We start from the raw sequence: 19,153 nt of genomic DNA on the forward strand, positions 1-19,153 counted from the left end.
TTGTTTTGGGTTTGTTTTAACTTAAGGAATTGTCACTATTCAAGTGTTTTAAAGCAACACTACCTACTGTAGTGTAATTAATCAGGGTAAAAGTTAAACTAGATAATTAACGAACTGAACAATATGTAAATAAGTAATTTTGTCCACGACCAACCAATAATGTACCAATATTCAGCGTGTTGACAGAAGCTAAATGAAGGTCATATAGCGTCAGAGGGATTAATGAAGAGGAATAATGATCATTATTCCCTCTCGACCTAAAGGTGGTTGCACACCAAGCATAAAACATGGGATATGCGGTATTTCTTGCATGTAGACATCCACTTATGTCTTTGCAATTACTGCTAATTCAGAATACCATTTTCTTAACAAATACACCGCAATAACACAGTACAGGAGTTTGCCAAATCATTAGGTAAATTCCATAATTTATATTTGAAATATTTTTGGTGTATGACCGTCCTTCGTTCTGTGGTTTTTTAAGTTGACATTGACCAAGGACGGTAAACAGTAAAGGAGTGCTTAATCCCATAAGCGCAATCTTGCCGGTATCGGCTCGGGCCGGTGACGATTTTTACGTCACCATGGGTCTCTCGCGTTCGCGCGATTGTTTTGCGCGATGCGCGATTGCAGTCGATCATTCACGAATATGATCTCGTACATAGCATCTCGGGCGAATATTTAGCGTATTGTGCACCCGAAGGCCCACTGTGACGTCAGAATTCATTCGCCGCCGGGAAACAAAATCGGCCGATCGAGCAATCCTTGACTGTTTAATATCCTTGGACATTGACAACGTCAGTGCCTTTGTGGTCGTAGGCGGCAACGCTGGGGGTGCGTTCAGAAATAGGGCTGGTGTGCGCACCGTGGCCTTTGTCACATGCCACCATATAGTTATGTAAATAAATTGTTCACGTGATCCATTTTTTCCCAAATTCTGTCACGACTTGTACACCGACGGCCATTCTAAACGCGATCCTAATCGTATCGAGTTTGACATTTCAGTTGTTATGGCGGATTTGAGAGATTACCTATATTATTTATTATCTACATAAAAGAGTATCAACTTCTAATTTGCCTGCACTTGGCATTAGTGGTAATGGACAGTGGTCGTGGACAAAGTATAGTATTATCCTCGTTTTTTATGGCCATTAATCCCTAAGGGGGATGTTTACGTCACGAGCCGCAGGCGTATCATAAAAAGCTCGTTGAATAATATACTATTTTTCTACGTTCTATACAAAAAGCCTTCGTCAGACATAATGTCGAATGTGATTTGACGGCGCCAAAGATGTTTTAAGGCAAGCCTGGTCCCAACATAAATTTGGGCCCCCGAAATGATAGAGCGCAAAAGGGACCTTAGCCAGAGGCCGAAAAGGAGGCAAAACGGGCTCCACCAGACAGCTAATTATTACTTACGTTTCGGGCCTCCACACAGACGTACAACGCGCTATTATATTATATTTTATGCCGGAAACGGTGGGCCACGTTTTTTTTAATGCGACCAAGTTTTATTGTTTTAAAATTCCCCGCACGCCCATCGGCACCAACATCCAGCACGCAAAACCCAACCACTTTTGACCAACGTTTCGTGTCAAGAACAAATCACCCATCTACAACCTGAAGATTCTGAAATTATACAAGACAGATGTGGCAAAGTTCAGTTGGACGCACTCGAGCATCACTTCACGTGCGTTTTTGTTTAAACATTGATTTTTTTCTAAACAATTACAAGGTGTTTGTGATGCATAAATTCAGATTTGCCATGTTAAAAACCTCAACTAAATAGCTTTAGCGATTATTCTTTTATAATATCAAATTAATTACTCTATTACGGATCACGATAAGTTGTTGGTGCCGCGTGTTATTTTTGCAAGATTTATTAACGATTCTTCACTTTTTTTGCGTCCGATTAAATCTACATTACAATACTAAGTGGGTTTGTAAGAGTAAAAAAGTCTTAATTTAATAGGGAAAAAAATAATGCATATATTTCAAGCTTTGTAGAAGATTACAACGCAATTATAAAAGATTTATATACATAAAAATGTTCATTACGTTATCAGTTTAGAATGTTTTAAAATTGTCACTTTATTGTGTTTTAAAATTACAGTTTGAATTTGGATGATTTCAATGTTAGATGACATTTTCCGATTCACAAACTGTCTAAATATCCGGACCAACCCTGTACATACATTAATTTAGCTATACCACAATATAAAGCAGTGATTTTCATGATTTTCAAACCTGATTTTGACTTAAATTTCAGTACTTGAAAGTTGAAAATTGCCTTGAAAACCAACAGACGTTTACTTGAACTGTAAACTTTCAAGTTTCACTTAAATTCCAACATTTTATCATTGAAACTTGACTTGGAAATCAAAAATTGACTGAACTTCAGTTTAAAATGAGTCTTTGTGATTTTCAGATAGGATTTTATCTCCAAATCCTTGAAATTTCACTTGAAGACCTAAAATTGTCAATTTCAAGTGTTTTGACTTAAATGTCAACACTTGAAAGTTGAAAATTGCCTTGAAAACCAACAGACAGTCTAAAATCATGAAAAATTTACTTGAGAGCTTGAAAAATGCCTCTGGAGAGTATTTTCATGGTTATCAAACAAATTTCAAGACTTGGAGAAGGTTTATTGACTTGAACTCTAAACTTTCAAGTTGTTTCACTTAAATTCCAACATTTTATCATTGAAACTTGACTTGGAAATCAAAAATTGACTGAACTTCAGTTTAAAATGAGTCTTTCTGATTTTCAGATAGGATTTTATCTCCAAATCCTTGAAATTTCACTTGAAGACCTAAAATTGTCAATTTCAAGTGTTTTGACTTAAATGTCAACACTTGAAAGTTGAAAATTGCCTTGAAAACCAACAGACAGTCTAAAATCATGAAAAATTTACTTGAAAGCTTGAAATTTGCCTCTGGAGAGTATTTACATGGTTATCAAACAAATTTCAAGACTTGGAGAAGGTTTATTGACTTGAACTGTAAACTTTCAAGTTGTTTCACTTAAATTCCAACATTTGATCATTGAAACTTGATTTGGAAACCAAAAATTGACTGAACTTCAGTTTAAAATGAGTCTTTGTGATTTTCAGATCGGATTTTATCTCCAAATCCTTGAAATTTCACTTGAAGACCTAAAACTATCATTTTTGAGGTGTTTTGATTGAGTTTTTTGACTGGGAGACTGTAAATTCCTTTTTCCAGTAAATTTGTGTGTTTGGAGATTGAAAAATGCCTTGAAAACCTTCCTAAACTATGAAATTTGATTTGGAGACTTTAAATTAGTCTCTCAAGTAAGTTTTAAAGTTGATTTAATCTGTTTGACCGTAAAATTTATCCTAGAAAACTGGATGTTTGGTTCTAAATTAGGAAACTGTACATTGAAACTGTCTTCTTCAGAGCATACAGAATATACACAGAAAATCAAAGCAAACTAGGATGACGTCACGTGTTATATGACATTTTTTCTAGCATTTCATAGTTTTGAAATTTGTACTGAATTTAGTTTGATTTCTCGTATGCATGCTACAGAATTGAAAACAAATTTACCACTCAGATCAACCATTCTAGAAGAAGCATATTGTTGTAAATTGACATGTTTTGTTTATTATTACCGGGTGTGTCAAAAAATAATTCAAGTGAAAGATGGTGGGTTGGGTACTACAGTCAATTCTAATGAATTTTTCAAGAAATTTTGCTTCTAATGGTATAAATCATTAATAATTGAAATATATTGTTATTATTGTGTTGTAGTCTGTTAAAATGACATATGTTTTTGTTCATTTACATTTTCCTAGGGAATACACGGTTCCTACACCCATTTGTACAATTTTTTTTAAATAATAATAGTAAAATTGAGTATCAAGATTATTATGTGGTTACTAGCTATATATTTATACAACTTTGTGCGTTTCGTTGTAAAACATTAGTATAGACATATACAACGACCTATATATGTTAATTCGTAATATTTTTGATTACGAAAAGGTCCCATTAACCTGACAAAAGGAGAACCGATAGCTGATTTGTAATGGTCGCTCATCCCCATACAATGGAAATAAATCATTGCGCGGTTAGGATCAAATTATACACTGAAAGTTGACGTTTCATAACAGATATATCGCGTACAATGCTCAACTTGCTCCGTAATAAATCATCCTTCGGACCATTTTCCCCCCAACCTGTAGTTAGACCATCACACATGATATAGTGCCATGCCATACCTAAATTATTACATAGTTTCAAAGAACTTCGAAAACTTTTTTTCGTACACAAGCGCGAATGAAATGAATTTTTTATTACAACCTATATACAGGGTGATCACGAAAAGGGCAGTAACTTTAAACCACATTCGAGGGTGTATATATAATTTAATAAATAACCACCACCCACACACCTATGGTAGTCTGGTATGGATATACATACCTGCACGCCTGTATCACCAACACAGGATCAGATAGATGGGGCGTGGACCTGGCCAACCAATGAGAACGAAGGATCAGTTGTCAATACAAATATATGACCTTAGGGTAATAATTGTTACTTCGTGCTCGGGTATAAGGTATTCTGAACAGGCAAACGAGAAATTACCAGTTTTTACCTTGAATGTTCAATATAACTGCATATTTAAGTAAAGTTTTGAATTTTTCTTCTTTTACCAAATATGCAATTTTCAATTTGCTACGCAGTAGCTTCAAATCGAATACTTAATTATTAGTAACTATTGAAGTTTGATTAAAATACTCAAATCAAGGCAAAGAGGAGCAGAGTAATGTGTGGAATAATGATTAAAGTATAATTACATTTTTATTGCAATAATAATCATACAGAGAAAATTTTAAAATTATACATGCATAAGATGGTATGGTATGAGAAGTATAGCAAATCTAGACAAAGTTTAAAGATAAACTTTATAAGTGACGACGTGTCAACTATCACGTGATGTGTGACCTGTCACTAGGGATGGGAAACACCAGGGGCCTAATTTTTGAAAGCAGGGAACGAAATTCTCAAGAGAAGTGTTGATAGAATGTGACAGAAGAAGCTGACAATGGCGAGTTCTTGTCACATTCTACAGGTCTTTTGATAATTCCCTTTATCAAGAGAAAGGTATACAGGTGTGGTAAATCCAAAACCGACCATAGGAAAACCGTGTAACTGACAGAGAAACGTAGATAATTGCATGCGTGGGACAAAGACAGTAAACGAAAAAAATGTCAAGTAGGCCATATTTTCAGCGCGCTGATGCCAAAATTCACCCCGTCAAAAAAATTAATTTTGTCTACGGGGTGGATTTTGGCAACAGCGCGCTGAAAATATGGCCTACTTGATATTTTTTTCGTTTACTGTCTTTTTCCCGCGCATGCAATTATCTACGTTTCGTCGGTAAATTAAGAAAAAAGTGACTTTTGACAGGTTTTTCGTTAAAATTTAGAATCATAACCTCAAAAATTAGTTTATGGTTGACGATTTGTCGGTTTGTTTTGTTCCACAGTTTAGCTAGCTTATGAGGATGACCTGTTAAATTAAAATGGATATTAGAATATGTTCTGTGTGCGAGATGGAGGGAGAGTATGCCGATATTGTGTCAAAGACATATCAGGAATAGGAATACCAATCGCGTTCTAAAATTCATTCAACCGTAATGAACCAGATCCTTAAAAGTTACACCGATTGTGGTAAACGGTGGAATTAGCAGGTATAATTTTCGTTAATGCCTATAGAATGTGTCCAAAATGTCTAACTGTTTACTTCTTGCAGTTTTTTTTATTATTAATTAAGGGAAGAAGGGTGTTTATGACAAAAATTTATATATTTAGAACAAGTTTTAAAGGATAAAAACTGCACCATCAGTCACATAAAATGGCTGATGCGTGAAGATGCTGACTCTTTGGTAGTGGCTACAAACAGTGATAGTCAAAGTTGCTTGCCAGTTTGGGAGTTCAAAACTGAAGCTTTTCCAGTACATAAGTCTTTTGTTAACTCTGAAACTGCTCAAGCTTTTACCACTATGGTGAGGATTTGGTTTTGTTGGTTTTAAGTTATTATTATTGGTGATAATGTTGTAGCACTGGCAATACCAAGGCCACTTTCAGTACAGCAGTAAAATGACAGCAATTGAAGTGTGTGATATAATGAGGAGCCTTTGAGTAAGTGTCCAAGAATGAGCACAAAAATAGGCAGTATAGCTTTGTCTTGTCTTGGTAATGTACTTCTTATTATGGACACTGATGATAATTTGCATTTATTGAAACTTCCACCTCAAATTGAGAGTTCTGCATTAAGTGTTCCATATTGTACTAGTCTTAGAGGTAAGTTTATATGAACCATTTGCACATCCTGTATCTATACTAAAATACTTTTTTTTTGACTATCTTAGTATTGTTTAATTGGTGGTTATGATTGGTTGTTATGCTGGTGCTAAGGCCTAACATGATAGAAGCAGTGTGTGACCGACTTACTGAAAGTTTTAATAGACAGCCTGGATTTGTGCAGCAATTTTTGTACGTTCAGTTATTATGCATGAAAACGTCCTTATACAGGTAATTTTCATGTCGGTTTTAAGGTACATCAGTAAGCAACAAATTTACAGATTAAGCCCAAATGGACAGTCAAAATGATTTGTCTAGTTTTCTAATGTTACACAGCATCTCTAGAGCCTTCAAAAGCTTACTAAGACCAAGCGAAATGAACAGTCACCACAAAAGTCCAGCTGACTCTTTATCCGGTAAGAATATTAGGATTTTTTTTATTGACACATGCCCTTATCCAATCCAGAACACTACTGAACTTGCTATTGTCACATTCTATTAACACTTTTCTAGAGATTTCCATTCCTTGTTTGAACGCAGGGAGTAAAATTGCCAAGAGAAATGTTGATAGGATGTGACAGAACTGGGTCCTAATTCTTGAACGCAGGGAGTAGAATTGCCAAGAAAAGTAATTGATAGAATGTGACAGAACTGGTTGACAATGGCAGGTTTTTGTCAAATTATGTATTCCCTTTTCTTGATAACTTCCTTCCCTCGTTTCAAAAATGTAGGCCCTGGTGCATATTATTACACTGGGACAAAATTGCCAAATGAGGAGGTTTTTCAAAAATATCATTTAACAGCGTGATTTTTTAACATCCACTGTTTTATCTTGTTAACATTTGAACTTTGACAGTTGTAAATTCAATTTTTTAAGGTCACGTGACTATAGTTAATTTGAATTTTGACAGTTTAAATTTGCCAAAGTTTCTGTTTATACAGAGTGAATATGTTTGAAGTAACACAAGTTAAATTCTTCACATTGCCCACTTTAATAAGCCTTTCTTGACTATCTTCTTCATTTTATTTTTGTTCCACTGCTTCTGTTTTTTTTTTAAAGAGATCTCTTCTTTCTCTAATCTTCTCATCATTATAGAGTAACAAAATTTTCATTTTTTTTGTTTAAAAAACTTCTCTTTTCCTTTCACTCCTCTCTGATGGTACACGAACAAACGTTTCGTGACTGTAGCGTGGCCAGTTCATGCATTTTGAAACGATCCGGTGTACATCGCGTGCTTGAAAAACAACTTTGGCCATTTTCTCAGCTGTATTTTTTAGGAATCGTGAGACTTTAACCGTTTTCCTCCTTTTTTTATGGTTCGCCTGTCAGTAGGTGACGTGTACCTAAAACTCTTTCGCTTCCAAGTACTTTGAATGCCTAAACATTCATCATATTCATATTATCAAAATCAAATCAATAAATCAGCTGTGTAAACATCGTATGAATAATAAAACCCGAAAAATAAAAATGCAATTTTGCGCCCAATTATATACGACAAAATGATTGTTTAACTATTTAAGTTAATAGCCTTGTAATCGGCCACAAATAAAAAGGGTAATTCGTCGATGATTAGCGCGTCAGCTATTTTCCTTAACAGTTAAATATGATTTAATACGTACCGATTGCATTACCGGATAATTAACGAAAATTCCTGTAATTTCAATCAATTAGACTGAGAATTATGTATTTAAATGTGGCCGCACGTGCTACTCAAACAGAAACCTGTATTTTAGTAATTCAAACTGTGGGTCAACGAGTTGATTAACAGTTGCATAGATGGCGCTAGAAGGTAATAAAGTGACTTGAAAAATTTCTTTTGTCTTGTCAATTATTTTAGTAGTTCTGAAAGATTGTACAAAACAAGATTTAAAAAAAAGTGTATAAAGTAGTCCAATATAATTATTTATTACTTGATAGTTTAACTTGTCTAAAATGTCATTCTGTGACAGTTAGTGCTGTCAATCTATGCAGAGTGCTAAAAAGTTGTCGTATATTTTTAATTTTATTAATAATAATTGAAACATAACGTCAATTTGGCAATAAATTGGGCATTTGAAGAGTTTCAGTTTGTGTTCATTCTGTCAATTTTCCCCAGTTTTTCTTTTTTACTTTCTTTTATTTCATCATTTTTCTATATTAATATTTCTTACAACCATATTGTATGGTCAGTTTATCTGCTACTACTGCAATTTGCAATTCATCATACTTAAAAAATATCATAATTCTTCAACTTGCAACATCTTAAATTTATACAGGGTTTTTGTGTCTGTATAATAAGTTATGATTATTTCGGCACTAAAAAAGGAACTACAGAGTGTTTTCGACACAGACGTAGGTACTTTTCTGTAAATTACTCTGTATCTCGGGAATACCACGACTAATTTTAAGGAGATAAATCAACACTAAACGTTTACTGGTTGTAAATTATTTAATGAGGTTATAATTACCGAAAGTTTACACGTTCTTATACGTTACCCTGTATTGCAGGAATAGTGAGAATAATTTAATTAAAAAGATTTATGTTTACAATTTTATTTAAAATTAAAATAGGAGTTGGAGTAATTGATTAATAAATAAAGCATTTCTGTTACAGACCCATAAAAAATTGCGTCTTTTTCGAAAACACCCTGTAATTTTTTTGGAGAGAAAAAATTGAAAAAGCCCCCCAAACATGTCCCGAGATATCAACGACATAAGAGAGAATGTTCTAAAATTATCTCACCTATCAAATGCACTGGGTGCACATTTTTTGTACTTTGTATAGTTATGAAGAAAGCAATTTTGAAGCAAAATGAATCTTGATTATAGAAGAAACTTGAAGAATTTTGGAGATACACAGGCCGGTAAAAATGGCCAAAACTTCTGCTGTGTCGATCGTTTTAACACCAAAATGCCTTTTTGCATGCAAGATACCTTGAAATGCCTTTAAAATATCTCACAATACTTTATTATTGCTCAAAATGCCTCATATTACCTTGAAATACCTTTAAATTATTTAAACTGCCTCAGAATGCCTTCAAATGTTTACCTACAAGTCTACATTTTACTTTTACTACACTCTACTCTTAAATTTAGTTATAAAGGCTCCTGGTATTGAGACAATGATAATCCTTGATGAAATACACCCTGGAAATGTGTGCTTTTTCAAATTTTGAAGACCCAAAAGCTTAAAATTCAATTTTTTAAAAGTCACGTGACAGTTTTTAGGTTAGGTTAGGTGACAACGTAAAGGTTTTCCCAAATTTTTGACACTCGATTTTGCCGAAAGCTTAAAATTGATTTTCTAAGATCAGGTGACTGTTTTTTTCAAATTCTAACAAACAAAATTAATTTTTGTACGGTTGTCTGAAATTAAAGGTTATATTTTGACGTTTAAACGAATCTTCTAACTGTCATAGTGACCAAGTTAGCACGTGTCAAATAAAGACACAGTTGAAAAATTAAATATATAGTATTTTAAATTTAGACGGTGGTAAAATTGTAAGAACTATGTCACGTGACTTTGATAATTCAATTTTTGAGCTTGCAACACTGTAAAGTCCAGTTGACATTGTAAAAAACAGTCACGTGACCTTCAAAACGCAATTTAAACTTTGGAAAATTGATAAATAAAATTTAGACAGTTGCAAAAACTTAAATTGTAAAATACACGTCACGTGACTTGGATAATTCAATTTTTGAGCTTGCAACACTGTAAAGCTCAATTCAAAACAGTCAAAAACAGTCACGTGACCTTCAAAACGCAATGTAAACTTTGGAAAGTTTATAAATTAAATTTAGACAGTTGTAAAAACTTAAATTACAAAATACACGTCACGTGACTTGGATTATTCAAGTTTTGAGCTTGCAACACTGTAAAGACCAGTTGACATTGTCAAAAACAGTCACGTGACCTTCAAAACGCAATTTAAACTTTGGAAAATTGATAAATCAAATTTAGACAGTTGCAAAAACTTAAATTGTAAAAAACACGTCACGTGACTTGGATAATTCAATTTTTGAGCTTGCAACACTGTAAAGCTCAATTCAAAACAGTCAAAAACAGTCACGTGACCTTCAAAACGCAATGTAAACTTTGGAAAGTTGATAAATTAAATTTAGACAGTTGTAAAAACTTAAATTACAAAATACACGTCACGTGACTTGGATAATTCAAGTTTTGAGCTTGCAACACTGTAAAGACCAGTTGACATTGTCAAAAACAGTCACGTGACCTTCAAAACGCAAAGAAAAGTTTGGAAAATTGATAAATTAAATTCAGACAGTTTTAAAAACTTAAATTACAAAATACACGTCACATGACTTGGATAATTCAATTTTTGAGCTTGCACCACTGTTGTTTAACACCTGTCAAAAACAGTCACGTGACCTTAAAATTGTAGTTTAAATGTTGAAAAATTGGTAAATTATTATAATAATTTGTAATGAATATTGTTTTTAAGTTTTTAATGGTAGATAAGTTTAGCTCACGAAGAAAAACAATATTTGCAAACCTTTTTTTTCGTAATTCTTCAAACATAAAGTTGAGAAATACGTCTCAAGAGCGATCTGTTTAGACTGTGACATTATTTGGAAAAAAAATGTCGCGTAAAACGTTATAAAAATGTATGGTATGTACTAACAGTGGTTCTCACGTTACGACACCCTTTAGAACTTATGGTAAAAAAGAACTGCTGGTATGGCTATATAACCTAGAACGGTCAGGTTCCATTTCCAAAACCAGCTCTGAATATCACTTGATTTCTCCTATGGTATGGTTCATCCTTTCTGCTTAATACCTAAAGATGGCAAAAGGTCATCGGTACGTACCAACAGAGGAGACAATTTTTCTTTTATATGTGACAAAGCGAGCCGATCAACTTTACCTCCCATCTGTGCATATTCACGGAACTGAGACCGTCCATTCTAATCAACATTGAAAAGAACAATTCTTCAAATCGTTCCTTTTTAAACCGTAGGCATATTCGATCCGCTTTGTAAAAGATTCTCGACGATCGCGGCATACCGCTAATGCCGCGAATCAAAGTTAGAATGCAGTTCGGCCGAAGTACTGTTGTTTTCACACACCAAAACGTCACAAAAAACAATGGCGGCAAACCTAAAACGGCCTTTTCGTTTTAATCATGCCACCGAGACAATTTTGACCTTAAATTCGAAGGTATAGTTTCATACACAACATTAAAGTTTGATGGGAACAACCCGCTGAAATTCCCCAAAACCGCTCATCTGAACAGAATAGAATGTGAATTAGCGGTTATTTGACAGGTCGCAATAGATTAGAACAGATACAACTTGACAGGTAAGGAAATGCTCTTCCTGTAAATCAAAGAACAATCGTAATCAGTGGTCCGATTAACGTTAAGGGGGCCAAGCCCTTCGATGACTTCCTTCAGTTTAATTTAAGTAATAGTCAGATCTAAATTTTACTACAGTTTTCAAGCAGTTAGACTGCTTTTTCTATCATTTTGAAGTCACAATTTGTGTCATTTAGTAGTTATAATAATGCTAAAAGTTTACCTATATTGATCACTTTGACCAAAACAGCCTTTTTAATTTACTAGAACTGCTACTTAAATCATAAAAGGTAAAAGTGAAAAATATGTAGGTAAAACCTGAAAAATAAACAAAATGTCGTTATGTTGACAGAATGGCGATTCTAATGATATTTTTGTCTATTTCAAAATGTAAAAATACTCAATTAGACTGTGATATTTAGCACCATTTAGATCTTTAAGGTAAACTCAGCTAGTGTTGTAGACATACATTTCTTCAGGGCTACAAATTGATATATTGAACCACCCTGTAACTGTTAAAATAACAGAGTTATGGGCTGTCACAGTAAAAACTGTCAAAATCAATCTTTACAACAAATAACTCAGTTATTCGACGTTTTAGGTAAAAACGCTATACAAGGTGGTCAAAAGATAATTTCAATTGTCAAAATAATCGAGTTATTGACAATACAATGGAGTAGTTTACAGGGTGATTGAATGAATTTTTAACATGCTTGTTTAATTTTCATTTTATTAAAAAAATACCAAATATGAATCTTGTAGATATCTGCATAGGTATACTTTGTTCCTAGATAATCCATCAGTATACAGGGTGTCCCAAATTTGAGCAAGCAACAAATTTATAATGTTTTATTCGATTTTTGGAATCTACGTCAAATTCTAGGCCTACTTGATGTAAAATGTTTGTATCGATATTCAATTGTTTTTGCTCTAGCAGCCTTACCCCTCCCCGAAAGCAGAAATTCCCAATTTGAGCGAAATTTTGCTGTACTTTTCCAGAAAATCGTCCATAACTCGCTTATTTGAAACACCCTGTATAAACACACCGTACAATAAAAGAAAGCTAATGAATGACGCTATCACGTGAGGTTGAGCGGGCACGGCTAAGTTACCCCGTTTAGTCGCTAGAGGGCGTCAAAGTTGACTCTCGTTTTTTGCAGTTTTTGCTCAATATCTCAGGAAGGTTTCAGGTTAGAGGTCTGAATTTTTTACCACAAATGTTCCTCGATGGGATGCAACTTTTACCTTCTATGCACTTTTTTGGTACCACGCACTGTTTTACATTGAAAAATTAAACATTAGAATTGACAAGAATTTTCAAGGGTGGTACCTTCTGATTTTTTTTGGAATTTTTTTTTTCAAAAATTAACCTCAACTGCTTAAACATCTTCAGATTTATTTTTTTTTTTAAATTAACCTTGCCTGCTTAAATATCTTCAGGTTAATAGTACAAAAATGGCGTAAAGTGTCATTTGTCAAAATGTAAGTTTGCAAGGGTGCCACGCCCTAAAGTGTCAAAATTGACATAATGTCAAGGCCATCTCCGAAACGGTGCCAGTTAGAGCAAAATGGACGTCAGATTTGTGTTCCTCAGGTTCCAATTAATTAAAAAAATCACTTTGATTAAGGAAAATTCAAGATGGTCGCCGTTAGTATAGTAGGCCCAAAAAATTCCTAATTTAGTTTAAATTTTGGTGCACTTTTCCAGAAAATCGTCCATAACTCGCTTATTTGAAACCCTCTGTATAAACACACCGTATAACAAAAGAAAGCTAATGAATGGCGCTATCACGTGAGGTTGAGCGGGCACGGCTAAGTTGCCCCGTTTAGTCGCTAGAGGGCGTCAAAGTTGACTCTAGTTTTTTGCAGTTTTTGCTCAATATCTCAGGAAGGTTTCAGGTTAGAGGTCTGAATTTTTTACCACAAATGCACCTCGATGGGATGCAACTTTTACCTTCTATGCACTTTTTTGGTACCACGCACTGTTTTACAATGAAAAATTAAAAATTAGAATTGACAAGAATTTTCAAGGGTGATACCTTCTGATTTTTTTCAGAAATTTTTTTTTTCAAAAATTAACTTCAACTGCTTAAATACCTTCAGGTTAATAGTACAAAAGTGACGTAAAGTGTCATTTGTCAAAATGTAATTTTGCAAGGGTGCCACGCCCTAAAGTGTCAAAATTGACATAATTTCAAGGTCATCTCCGAAACGGTGCCAGTTAGAGCAAAATGGACGTCAGATTTGTGTTCCCCAGGTTCAAATTAATTAAAAAAATCACTTTGATTGATTGTTAGTATAGTAGGCCCAAAAAATTCCTAATTTAGATTAAATTTTCGTGCACTTTTCCAGAAAATTGTCCATAACTCGCTTATGTAAAACACCCTGTAGAAACAAACCGTACAACAAAAGAAAGCTAATGAACGGGGCTATCACGTGACGTTGAGCGGGCACGGCTAAGTTGCCCCGTTTAGCCGCTAGAGGGCGTCAAAGTTGCCTCTCGTTTTTTGCTGAATATCTCAGGAACGTTTCAGGTTAGAAATCTGAAGTTTTTACGTAGTAGTTGAAGATCATCCATCGAATTTAAGTCATGTGACCTGGAATAATTTTTGTCTCAGTAACCGTAAAATCTTTCAATAATAATTAATAAGTTGTACAAAAATCGCACTTTTCTAATTTTCTAGCCCCCTGTTTCTTACAAGCATGTGACACAAAACTTTCATTAATGCAACTGCGGTAAATTCAGTAATAAATCGTACCAAAGAATCACTCTTTTGGTTAATTAGTACATCACGTTTATTTAGATTAAATAAACATCCTGTCCATATCTAATTACACATCAGAGTATTTTACAAACCAAAAAAATCCAACGTGATAAAATTGCAAAATCGATCCTTGAGCTGAATACACGCCATGTAGAGACTCGATATAAGAAGTTTAAAGCCATTTATCCGACGCTGTTGGCAATTCGTTTTATATATAGACGAGTAATAATAAACGTGCAAGCCAATAGAAATCCTAGTTTAAATTAAGTACGGAAAATAGGCAGTCATAGGCCAATGGCTTCAGTAATTTTTTCTTCTTTCAAGAGCTGTACAACGGTCCATAAACTGAACGGAATCGAAGCGTTCCAACAAGAGAATTGACGATTCAGTCGGTCGAACGCATTATCCTTGGTAAGCCTTGTATGTTCGGTATTGGGCTATAATTTTCGATCTTTACACACCCACTTCATATTTATACAGGCAGAACATGCATAAAATATAAGAAAAGTTTTTGTGGACGGCCCATTTCGCTTCCATAACACGAACGAAGCCATTTTGTTTCATGTAAACTGGATCTGCGTCTGGTAATCTCACTGGCCCTAATCAATGCAATTTAATTTAAACAAAACCAAACTATCCAGACCACGTTCAGTATAGCAATCTCGTCTCAAATTATATTCATTTCGAAAGGGTTCGAATCAAAATTTTGTAAACTTAATATTCATTCGCTGTTCCACAAATTACCCGCAACGCACCACCAAAAGAAAATCAACGAGCGTATTAAGTTTGTTGCAAAAATTACCATAATTTAGGCGAAATCGATTATGAGGTATGCTGTTTGATATGAAGTGCGCCATTAGCATAGCTTATAGTTAAGAATTTGTAATCCGCCAACTTAAATTATATGCCTATACAGTTCCCTAAGATCGTTCCACATCGAAAAAAAGGAAAAGGATATAGTTAAGTGGAAAAGGTGAATTTCGAGTCTGGGCAAATTGGATTCGAATCATAGTGATTTGACTTTGTTATTTTGTAAAAAATGTTGTTATCGACACTTCAAATTCAACCCTCACAAAAAATTAAGTATGAGCCAAATAATGGCTATGTGACAAATTTTTGATATCAAGTAATGTTAGTAGAGTAATGTCGTTCAGTCACAAAACAGTTGTTTTCAACTTGCTATTTGTGCAGAACTAACTGAAAAATGCACTATTTGTCGTATATGGCAATGGCAATTCAATTCCATTCTATTCTATTCAATTTTTGTTCTGTTACTACTCTCTATTGACCACGCAGACTTAAATTTGACAATTGTCACCTGATGTTCCATTGTGCTGGATTAACTCAGTCACGTGATAACTGTCTGATTATCGTCGGATTCTATTTTTCTTCAACTGTCAAAAAAAAGATTATTTATAATAACCTATACAACATTGCAACGCACCACGTTGCCAGATGTTTTTTTTTTATCATTAAAACCTGAACTGTACATCAATTTTGTATTTATTTATTTTTTTATTTAAAAGTTGACACGGTTTTTTCAACAGAAAGGTTTTAATAACAATATCAGTCAATAAGGATATTTATTCCCTAATCCTTTTGAAAATTCCTAAAACTATATATGGTGCCTCTAAAAGCAAAATCAAAGAAGTTATTCCAATTTTATATTGTTTTAAAAAGTTACGACCTTGGAAAAGTAATAATTTATTATACTATTTATGTAATTAGTTTAAAAATTTGTATGATTGCAAATAACTACTTAATTAATAATAATTTCCTACATATATTTGGACAACTTTGTGAAGCACTTTAGACCAAGATTTTCATCACTTCATTCACTTTTTCAGTTTATTGAATAGGAAATTTAATAAGGATTCTAAAAATGCGTTTAAAACAGTTATTTTCTTACTCCAAATTATTCTCTAAAATCACGTGATGTCTGTCACTATTGTCAGAATTGTAAAAAAAGTACTAGAATTTGCAAGAATTACATTTTAACACAGTTTTCGAAACAAGACGATTTTCTGAGATTTAACAGTTATTTTGACAATTGTTACTTCGTAGTCTAGCAAAATAATCTTCTGAAAACACGTGACAACAGTCAATAACGTCAAAACTGTCAAACTATGCTCTAAAGTTGCAAAAATCAGGATTTAGGAAACGTTTTCTTGCAGTATTTGATATAAAACATGTTTCTGCAAATTATGACAGTTATTTTGAAAATTATCACGTGACCGTCTAGCTAAATAGTGTTCTACAATCACGTGTCCACTGTCACTAACGTCAAAACTGTCAAACTATACTCTAAAGTTGCAAAAATCAGGATTTAGGAATGTATTCTTGCAGTATTTGATATAAAACGTGTTTCTGCAAATTATGACAGTTATTTTGAAAATTATCACGTGACCGTGTAGCTAAATAGTGTTCTACAATCACGTGACTACTGTCACTAACGTCAAAACTGTCAAACTATACTCTAAAGTTTCAAAAATTAGGATTTAAAAATGTTTTCTTGCAGTATTTGATATAAAACGTGTTTCTGTAAATTATGACGTTTATTTTGAAAATTATCACGTGACCCTTTAGCTAAATAATGTTCTACAAACAGGTGACAACTGTCACTAAGGGCAAAACTGTCAAACTATACTCTAAAGTTGCAAAAATCAGGATTTAGGAATGTATTCTTGCAGTATTTGATATAAAACGTGTTTCTGCAAATTATGACAGTTATTTTGAAAATTATCACGTGACCGTGTAGCTAAATAGTGTTCTACAATCACGTGACTACTGTCACTAACGTCAAAACTGTCAAACTATACTCTAAAGTTTCAAAAATTAGGATTTAAAAATGTTTTCTTGCAGTATTTGATATAAAACGTGTTTCTGCAAATTATGACAGTTATTTTGAAAATTATCGCGTGACCCTTTAGCTAAATAATGTTCTACAAACAGGTGACAACTGTCACTTACGTCAAAACTGTCAAACCATGCTCAAAGTTTCAAAAATTAGGATTTAAAAATGTTTTCTTGCAGTATTTGATATAAAACGTGTTTCTGTAAATTATGACGTTTATTTTGAAAATTATCACGTGACCCTTTAGCTAAATAATGTTCTACAAACAGGTGACAACTGTTACTAACGTCAAAACTGTCAAACCATACTCTAAAGTTGCAAAAATTAGGATTTAAAAACGTTTTCTTGCAGTATTTGATATAAAACGTGATTCTGAGATTTATGATAGTTATTTTGACAATTATCACGTGACCGTCGAGTTAAATAGTGTTCTACAATCACGTGACTACTGTCACTAACGTCAAAACTGTCAAACCATGCTCAAAGTTGCAAAAATTAGGATTTAAAAACGTTTTCTTGCAGTATTTGATATAAAACGTGTTTCTGATATTTATGACAGTTATTTTGACAATTGTCACGTGACCGTCTAGCTAAATAGCGTTCTATTATCACGTGACAACTGTCACTAATGTCAAAACTGTCAAACCATGCTCAAAAGTTGTAAAAATCAGGGTTTAGAAACGTTTTCTTTTAGTATTCGATATAAAGAGTGTTTTTGAGATTTATGATTTTTGATTGACAATGGTCACGTGACTGTTTAGCTAAATTATCCTTTAAAACCATGTGATCTAACAATTATTACTAAAAAAAAAATTAAATTTTAAAGTACTAACACAACTAAAAAAATAATTAATTTTGGAAGTACGATTTTTAAATTATTTATAAAAAAAATCAATGATTACAATTTTTTACAACTATTAAAAGACACCCTGTATAATAATGTAAAATGAATGAATTTGTTTTGATCTACCGTTTTTTGACTGATTCTATAGTCAATTAAATATTTTAACTTGGCAACATTGCCAATGTGGTTTATTATTTTGCATACATTTCTCTTTGTAACTCCCTTCCCTCAATTCAAGAATACGCACCCTGGTCTGGTCTGAAACCTGATGGTTATTGTTCTTAAAAAAAATCTATATAATAATTAACATATACTATCAATTTTTAAATTTATCCCGCAAAATGTCTTAACTGCCCCAATGTATTCAACACTTCTATCCAAAAAACAGAAAATACGTTTGGCAACACTGCGCGATAGGAATACATTTTCAAAACACTGTTTTTTTTTAGTTTAAAGACGCCAGATTCAAATTATTGTTAAATGATTCAAGAAGGGTTAAACCAGATTTTTGTGACTTCTCTTATACTCTAGAAAATACCGCTGTCAGTATTTAGAAAACTACAAAAAGTAACTTAAAAAATAAGTTTTAGAACTTTATTTATACTTTTTGTTAATCATATTTTTTTAAGTTAGTTTTAAGTACTTAAGTTTGTTAAAAGTGCTGGTTTACTATTGTTAATAAATCTAGTTAGTGATTATAAATTGGGTTTTATTTCATATTAATACAGCAATGATAGAGTTCTACAAGACTCATTAGTAAGGTTGATGTGCAGCATTTGCGTACATCTGTCAAATCAGTGTTCTTAAGAAAACATTTTTTTTTTACGTCTGGTAATAAAACATTTTTGGTTCTCAAAGGTTTAGTCGATTAGTCCTTTTTTTATCAATCTCGAGCAATTCTGCCAGTCGACCGAGCAGCAACATTAAGCCTAATCGGCACGCAGCCTTACATTAAAAAGCCGTTTAGACCTATCTGGCAACAATAAAATCTAACGACATCGTAGTACGTCCCTTAAGCCAATTTGGGTTTATTCAAAATCATTTCGGATCCGAAAAGGGCATTC

The 19,153-nt window shown here is 33.3% G+C and overlaps 1 long non-coding RNA gene across 3 annotated transcripts; it reads left to right on the forward strand.

Annotated features, from left to right (window-relative positions):
- Nucleotides 1–5,357: 5,357 nt before the first annotated feature.
- Nucleotides 5,358–18,783, forward strand: LOC145729078 (uncharacterized). 3 transcript variants are annotated; one of them, XR_014178254.1, is made up of 6 exons: nt 5,358–5,718; nt 5,781–6,033; nt 6,089–6,331; nt 6,400–6,562; nt 6,613–6,747; nt 14,716–18,783. It is a non-coding gene; the product is annotated as an uncharacterized LOC145729078 (long non-coding RNA). The 3 variants fall into 3 exon arrangements; XR_014178253.1 differs by having other exon boundaries at nt 5,359–5,718; nt 6,613–18,783; XR_014178255.1 differs by having other exon boundaries at nt 5,359–5,718; nt 5,840–6,033; nt 6,613–18,783.
- The last annotated feature ends 370 nt before the right edge of the window (nt 18,784–19,153 follow it).

The sequence above is a fragment of the Ips typographus genome, linkage group LG5, assembly GCF_016097725.1.
Source record: "Ips typographus isolate SLU linkage group LG5, UJ_Ityp_2.0, whole genome shotgun sequence".
In the NCBI taxonomy this organism is placed as follows: Eukaryota; Metazoa; Arthropoda; class Insecta; order Coleoptera; family Curculionidae; genus Ips; species Ips typographus.